This window comes from Elephantulus edwardii, unplaced genomic scaffold (genome assembly GCF_000299155.1).
Source record: "Elephantulus edwardii isolate Elephantulus edwardi_28Jun2011 unplaced genomic scaffold, EleEdw1.0 scaffold00104, whole genome shotgun sequence".
Taxonomy (NCBI): domain Eukaryota; kingdom Metazoa; phylum Chordata; class Mammalia; order Macroscelidea; family Macroscelididae; genus Elephantulus; species Elephantulus edwardii.
In genome coordinates, this window is record NW_006399854.1 from 6,211,306 (window position 1) to 6,220,510 (window position 9,205).

The following is a 9,205-nucleotide window of genomic DNA, read 5'->3' on the forward strand; positions in this document are numbered from 1 at the left end:
CTTTTGCAGATATTTTTCCAATTTTGCCAACACCATTTGTTAAAAAGGCTGTCGTTCCCCCACTTCACTGATTTCATCTCCTTGTCAAAGATCATAGATAATAACAAATTAAATGAGATTGAGCTTTCAGATTTAACCCTTGTTACAGTCACCTAGTATTTAAATGGAAAAGATTGGATTATAGTAATAGATCACAACTCTGAATCACTGAGAATATAGGTGCTTGAATAAATGTTTGTAAAACTAATAATGGGAGCTCCGATTCTTTTGTAATGTATGTTATTCATAAATAAATAGTGCACAAAAGCAAGGAAAAGCAAAGTAAATACTTTCAAAGAATCTCATCGACACATTTAAAAATGCTTAAAAATCAACTTACTAGTTTTGAAGTAGAAATTTTTATGTTATTGTCCCAGACTGAATGTAAATTTTATTTTGTAAACTTTAATAGTTTTGAATCGTTAAAATGTATAATGATGGTGGTTTTAATGTGTGATCAAGTCACCTGCAACTCATAGAGACCCTATATACATTTGCTCTGAAACAGCCAGTGTCGTTGTCTCCACCAGACCCAATTCCATTTTTCCAGTACTGAGTCAGCCCATCTCATCATGGGTCTTTCTCTCTTGCACTGTCCGTACACACTTCCAAGCACGATTTCTCACTTCTGGCCACGTGCTCAAATTATGTGAAACAGAGCCTCAAAGCCCTTGCCTCCAGGGAGCAGCCTGGTTTCTTCCTTTCTAGGACAGACCTGTTTATTCCCTCAACAATCCGTGGTATTTTCAACACTCTTCCCCAGCACAACTCAAAGGCATTGATCCTTCTTCTAAATTTATAAAAATGACACGCTTTTATGTCTAGGTAAGGTAAATGGAGTTTTGGTGTCCTAGTAGTAAAAAGCTGCATTTCAGTCCCAAAGGCAGCAGGTTCAAATCCACCTGGTGTAGCAACATCTTAGTAGAGCAAAAGAATGAAACCTCATAGAAGAGGAAAAGAAAAATATGTGCGAATATCTAAACACCATTCTCAAATTAACTTTCTTTATAAGATGTAATGAAATTGAAGAGATTTCTGTTGAATGCTTTCATTTCGTGGTTTCAAATTATTGTGCTAATAATAATGCCACTAATGCTGAAATGAAACAGAATTTGTTTCAAATTTTACATATATTCCTGTTCTAGCAAAAAAAGTATACAAAGTAAAATTATAATCTGAAATTATTGCATATGCAAACCTCATAAATAATAGAAATATAGATCCTATTTTATGGAATAATTTTTCTCCTAATGATGAAAATTATTACATCTAAAGAGAGGTTCAAGTAATTATCATCCCCAGAGTACACAATTGAAAACTTGTGCTGAAAATTTTGGAGTAGTAATAAACAAGATTTTCCGTCCAGAATATATTTCTAAGCTATATAACTAGTGATGAATATTATAATAGGGAGTGATTACTGTATTCTACATTGTTAATATTAGGTGCTGTTGAGTTGAGTACAACTCATAGCGACCTATGAACAAAAGATCTGAATGCTGTTCTGTCCTGTGCCATCCTCACACCTTCTGATGCACAAGAGCCCACTGCGGCAATCAATGCATCAATTCACCTGGTTAAGGGTCTTCCTCGTCTTTGTCGACCTTCCATCCTTCCCAACATCATGTCCTTCTCCAAGAAAGAGCCCCACCTAACAACATGCCTAAAATATGTTTCAATTAACAGATGCAGCCTTGCATATGCTCACCAGCCTATGCTAGGAAATTTGGAGGGCGACTGTCTGGATTGCGGATTGGAAGAGGTCCATATTTGTTCCCATGCCCAAGAAAGGTGATAAAACTGAATGTGGAAAATATTGACTATTATTAATATCACATGCAAGCAAAATACTACTGAAGATCATTAAAAAAATGGCTAGAACAGTACATAGATAGAGAATTGTCAGAAGTTAAAGCTGAATTTAGGAAAGGCCTTGACCCCAGAGATTGTTGTTATGTGCCATTGAGTCGCTTGCAAATCATAGCAACCCTATGTACAACAACCCTAAAATCTGCTCTGTCCTGTGCCAATCTCACTGTCTCTGACACTCCCATCCCTAGTACCCCAGTCACTGAATCAATCCACCTCATAGAGGGCCTTCCCCTCCTGTGGTGTCCGTCCACCCTCCCAAGCATGATGTCCCTCTCCAAGGACCGGTCCCTCCTTACAACAGGTCCAAAGTATGTTATATGGAGCCTCAGAATACTTGCCTCCAAGGAGCCGCCTGGTTTAACCCTCTCCAGGATGAATCTGATTGTTTTCCTAGCAATCCATGGTACCCTCATTACTCTTCTCCAGCACCACAGCTCAAAGGCATCACTTCTCCTTTTATCCTCCTTAGTCATTGTCCAGTTCTCTGATACATAACAAGTGATAGCAAATGCCATGGCCTATATCAGATGCACCATAGTCTCTAGAGAGACACCATTGCTCTTCAGTACTTTAGAGAGGTCTCTAACAGCGGACTTTCCCATGGCAATACGTCTTTTAATTTCCTGGCTGCTGGTGCCGAGAGTGTTGACTGTGGAGCTAAGCAAACAAAAACTGAACAATCTCAATCTCTTCACCATCCATCCTGATGCCAGTGATATCATTGCTAATGTCAGATGGATCCTGGCTGAAAGTAAGGAATATCAGAAGAATGTCTATTTGTACTTTGTTGATTATACAAAGACTTTTGACTATGTGCATCATAACAAGTTGTGGCTGACATCTAGAAGAATGGAAGTCTCAGAACACTTAATTGTGCTCATGCAGAACCTATACCTGGAGCAAAAAGCTATTGTGTGAACAGAGCAGGGAAACACCGAATGGTTTAAAATTGAGCAGGAACAATAACTCTTGCTTAATTAAACTTTGGAAAAAAAAGAGAGAGAGAGAGAAGAGAGTGTGTCAGGGTTGTATCTTCTCTCTACACCTATTCAAACTGCACCCTGAGTAAATTATCCAAGAAGCTGGACTCTATGAAGAGAACTGTGGAATCAGGGTTGGAGGGAGAGTCATCAAAAACCTGCATTATGCAGATGACACAATATTGCTTGCTGAAAGTACAGAGGACTTGAGGCACTTGTTGTTAAGTGTGGTCAAGTATGAACAACAGATCTGAACCCTGTCCTATAATGTTCCATCCTCACAGTTCCTGATACGCTAGAGTCCATTGCAGCACTGTGTCAATTTACCTGAACGAGAGTCATCCTCTCCTTTGTCGAACCTCTGCCTTTCCAAAGATAATGTCCCTCTCCAATTAATAAGCCTCTCCTAGCAACATGCTTGAAGTATGTGAGACAAAGTATTATCATCTTTGCCTCCAAGAAGCACTCTGGCTGCACCTTCTTCAAGATATATTTGTTTGTTCTATTGATGTTCAGTACTCTGATAACCACATCTCGAATGGCATCAATTCTTCTAACATCCTTATTCATTGTCCAGCACTCTGATGCATAGCATGTGATCAGAAAGACCATGGCCTACATCAGACACACCTTAGTCTTCAAACTGAGATCATTGATCCTCAGTAAGTTGGAGAGGTCCCTGACTGCAGACTTTCCCAGTGCACTTCATTTCCTAATTTCTTGACCATTGGTACCAAGGGAGTTGACTGTCAATCCAAGTAAGATGAAGTTGTTGACACTTTCAAACTTTTCGCCATCTATCATAATATTACCTATTGGTCCTTTGGTAAGAATCTTTGTTTTCTTGACATTGAGATACAATCCATATTGAAGGCTATATTCTTTGATCTTCTACAAACAGGTGCTTCAGATCCTCCCTACTTTAAGCAGGCAAAGTTGTGTTATCTGTGTAACACAGGTAGGTGATGTGTCTTCCACTGATCTTAATGCCACATTTTTCTTTACAGAGTACAGCTTCTCAAATAATTTTCTCAACATATAGATAGAATTATTTGTATTTTACTTTGTCTTTATATTACAGTACTGATTTTTGTTCATACTGATTAGCTATGTATTGTTTGAAGATGCATGTATCTCCCATAGATGGAAACGGTTTTAGGGATTTAACACATTTACTTGTTTAAAAAGCTATACTAGTGAGGAGATTGCATTTTAAGTGTATTGCAATATATATAGAAGTTTGAAAACTTTTTAAAATACCCAGGCCTGTGTCATGACGATGCTGACAATATTTCAAAGTGTTATTAAAATATTCACCAGAAAATTTTAGAATGTAATAAGCATGCTATTTTCATACCACAGGCTCCTTATTCACTTAATTGTGCAGTACATTTAATTGTGCAGATTGCTGCTTGTTATCTTTCTGTTTTTGGTGTTGCTGAGTCAACAGTTACTCAAAAGTACAACCTTCTAAACCTTGCCTGACCCTGCACCGTTCTCACAATCTCCACTGTACTTTAAGCTCATTGTTTCAGTTACTGGACCAATTTATCTTACTGAGGGTCATCTTCTTCTTTTCAGACTTACCAATCTTTTAAGCATTGCATCTTTAGACTCCTGTTGCCAAGATGCCCAAAGTATGTGAGATGTCATTTCATCATCCTTATCTCTAAGCAAGAGCCTGGGTCCAATTCATAATAGACAGATTTGTTTGGTTTTTAGGTCAACACCATAATTAAGAAGCATCAATTCTTCTTCTATTTTCCTTATTTATGGTACAATTTTCATAGCACATGAAGCAATTTAAAACATTATGGTTTGTACCAAGTGCACCTTAGGCTATAAAATGACATCCGTGGTCTTTCGTATTTTAAAGATTTCCTTAACAGCAAATTTTTCCCAATGCAATATGTCTTTTGATTCCTTGGCTTTAATACCATTGGTTTGTGGTAGTTTGTTATTGAGAACTGTAAAGTTGGAACTGACCCTCCAGTGGGTCTTCAGAGGTATTAAATAGGATGAGAGGAGATTGTCTATCTTTCTCCTGCGGAGTAGCTGGTAAATTCAAATTGTATACCTTTAGATTGGCAGTGCATTCCTTACTATTAAGTCACCAGGACTCTCTGATAGCATGTTAGTTCCTGTAATGGCTCAATGCCAACCAATTATTTTTTGTACAATGACTTAGTGTATTTCTTTCATATTCTTTTTATACTTCCTGTATTATTCACTATTTTGTCCACCAAATTCTTTAGTATTGCAATTTGAGGCTTGAACAATATTAAGCATGTTTTTTATCTTATGATTTTAGAATTCCAAGTCTTTGCACATTTCACTACAAAACTTTGCATTGTCTTCTCAAGCTGTCCTTTGAAATCTTCTGTTCATCTTATTTATTGCTGCTGGGAGTGTAAAATGGTGCAACCATTATGGAAGGCAGTATGGCACTTTCCCAAAAAGTTGGAAATAGAAATACCACTTGACCTAAAAATTCCACAACTAGGAATATAAAGGAACCAGAGTTTCTACCCAGTTATATGCGCATCCATGCTTATTTCTATGTTTATTTCTGTGTTATTCACAATAGCAAAGACATGGGAGCAACTCAAGTGCCCATTAACAAATGAATGGATGGAAAAACTATTCACACAATGGAATAGTATGCAACACTGAAAAACAAGGAATTAATAAAATACTATACAACACGGGTAACCCTGGAGGACATTCTGCTGAGTAAAATATATCAGTCACAAAAGGACAAATACTGCATAACACCACTTTTATAAAACAGAACTGACAAATTGTGGGGGGAAGCTCAGCGAAGAGGGGATGAATAATGAATACTACATTGGAACAGACAATATCCTTCTGACAGCCTGACGAAAACTGAGAACCAAGAAGCAGGATTAATAGTCGGAAAACATGGACATGATGAGACAAACAAGGCTGGAAATAGAACGGTAGAATTCTGCACAACCAATGATTTATTTTTTGCAAGTACCTTTTATAAGAAACATAAATGCAAGATATACATGGATTCACCTGATATTATGCACAGGAATCATATTGATTACATATGTGGAAGAAATTGTTGGAGAAGTTCAATGTTAGCGGTGAAGACTAGGACAGCTTTGGATTGTGGAACAAGCCATCAACTACTCAGATGCAAGTTCAAATTAAAGCTAAAGAAAGTCAAATCATATCCACAGGAACCAAAATTTGATCTTGAGTCTATTCCCCCTGAATTTAAAAATTAACTCAGGAACTGGTTTGAGGCCTTAAACACTAATGAATGAAGACCAGATGAGCTGTGGGAAGAGATCAAGAATACCATCCATGAAAAATACAAACAGTCATTGCAAAAACGAAAAAGAGAAGACTGAAATAGGTGTCAGAAGGGACTCTGTATATTACACTAAAGCACCGAGAAGCCAAAGCAAAAGGAAAAAAAAATCAAGAAGTTAAGGAGCTGAATGGAAGATTTCAAAGGGCAGTTCTAGAAGACAAAGTGTTATAATAAAATGTGTAAAAAGCTGGAGTCAGAAAATCAAAAGTGCAGAACTTGTTCAACATTTTTTAACCTGAAAAAAACTAAAGAACAAATTCAATCCTTGAGTTGCAATACTCAATAGGCAGAATATTGAATGATCCAGGAAGCATTAAAAGATGGAAGGAGTATACAGAGTCAATATAAAAAAAAAAAAAAAAAGAATTAAGTGACCCAGAAAAATGTCAAGAAATAACATATGATCCAGAGGCAATAGTGATGAAGGAGGAAGTGCAGGCTGCTTAGAAGGACTTGGCAAAAAAGAAAACGACGGATGTTTATGGAATACCAATTGAAATATTTCAACAAACATATTGATTGTGCTCTGGATATGCTTACCAGGTTGTGCCAAGAAATCTGGAGGACAACCACCTGGCCATCTGCCTGGAAGAGATCCATATTTATTCTCATTTCAAAAAAAGGTGACCTAATAAGAATCTGGAAATTGTAGAACATTATCACTAATATCCCTTGCAAGCAAAATCCTGCTGAAGATTATCCATAAATGACTGGAATAGTATATGGACCGAGAACTACCAGACATGCAAGGTGGGTTTAGAAGATGTCGTGGCACTAGAAACCTTATTGCTAATGTCAGATGGATCTTGGCTCATGCAAAACCTATATGTGGACCAGGAAGCAGTCCTCAGAACAGGGCAAGGAAACAATGCATGATTCAAAATCAGGAAAGGAGTATGTTAGGGATGCATCCTGTCTCCATGATTTTCCAATCTACAGATAGAACAGTTCATTCAGGAAGATGGGCTTTATGAGGCGCAATGTGGCATCAGGATTGAAGGAAGACTCATCAACAACCTATGTTATACAGATAACACAACTTTTCTTGCAGAAACTGAGGAGGACCTGAAGCACTTACTGTAGAAGGTCAAGGATTGTACTCTTCAAATGGATTAAAGCTCAACATTTAGAAGACAAAGATTCTCACCACTGGGCCAATAGGCAGCACTATGGTGGATGGAGAAGAGATTGAGGTTAACAATTATAGCTCAGCTCCAGAATCAATACTCTTGGCACCAGCAATCAGGAAATCAAAAGATGAATTGGAATATTTTCTGTCGGAGACCTCTCCAAAGTATTACAAAGCAACGATGTCAGTCTAGAATCTAAAGTGCACCTGATCTAGGTCATAGACTTCCCAATTACTTGCTATGCATCAGACTGAACAATGACTAAGGATGACAGAAGAAGAATCAATGCCTTCAATTTGTGGTGCTGGAGAAGAGACTTGAACATACCATGGACAACCAAGGAAACAAATAAGTCTGTCTTGGAGAGGGTGAAACCAAGTTTCTTGTTGGAGACTAGGATTTTGAAACTCCATCTCATGTGCTTTGGGCACATGGCCAGGAGAGACTGGTCTTGGAGAAGGATATAATGCTTGGAAGGGTGGAGGGACAGCTCAGGAGAAGAAGACTCTGATGAGATGGTTTCATACAGTAACTGGAACAATGAGGGTAGGTGTGTCAGAATCAGTGAGACACGCCCAGGACAGAGTAGGCTTCAGAGCTGTTGTATGTAGGGTCACTATGATTCACTGGTGGCTCAACAACACACAACAACAACAAGTACCAAGGGTGTTGATTGTTGATTCAAGCAAGATGAAATAAATGATAACTCCAATATTTTCTTTGTCTATCATGATGTTGCTTATCCGTCCAGTCAAGAGGACCATTTTTCCTTGATGAAGTGATATAGTTCATATAAAAGACTGTAGTTCTTTTTTTTTTTGTGCAACAAATGTCTCAAGTACTCCTCATTTTGAATAAGTACAATTGTGTCATCTGTATATTGCAGGCTGTTGATAAAATCTTCCTCCAATCCTGATGCTATATTTCTCTTCCTAGAATCCAACTTCATAAATTACTTGCTCAGCATACAGGCTGATAGGTGTGAAAAAAGGCTACCTTCCTGACATAAACCTTTTCTGCTTTTAAAGCAAACAGTGTTCCTTTGCTCTGTTCAGATAACAACTTCTTGATGTAAGTATAGATTTCACATAAGCACTATTAGTGTTCTGGATTCCCATTCTTTTCAATGTTAGCCATACCTGTTGTTATTGTTGATTGCCTTCGAGTTGAGCATGACTCATAGTGACCCTATGAACAATAGGCATGAAGCTTCTTCGTAACTATCAACATTTATCAAAATGCATAGAGTTTCCAGAGGCAAGTTGTTTAGGAAGTGGATAATATTACTACTTCCAATGCGTAGTCACCATTTGTGTTTTCTTTAAAAAAGTATTTGCCATTGGTAGCTCATTTATTCACGGAATCATTACTACTGAATAAGGACCAAACCATTGCTGGCTTGCCAGTGGGTTTTGGCAGGCTGTGATTCCCAAGGGAAGATTGCTCATCTTTCTTCTACTGAAGAGTTTTGACGATAGAGGTGCCACCGTTGGCTCCATTGAACTTCCTATCGTCTAGATCATCAGGTCTCATTAATTCATTGATTGTACAAAATTCTTTTTTATAATCTCTAGATCACCATGGCCATATATTTCAACCTCTGATCCTTCTTTTCCCCAAATTTGGCATTTCAATGATCTGTAACTTTCAATGGCTCTTTTCTGTATGCTTGATTAATTTTGAACATTAGAAGTTGATCTCAAATCTTTTCCATTGCTGACAAGTAAGAATCTTTACAGCATTGAAATCTTTGGGAGAGAGAATAGTCTAAAAGTATTATATTTTAGGGCATTATTTTTATCGTAGGAGTATGCAATGAGGGTTGTAGAGTGGATTAT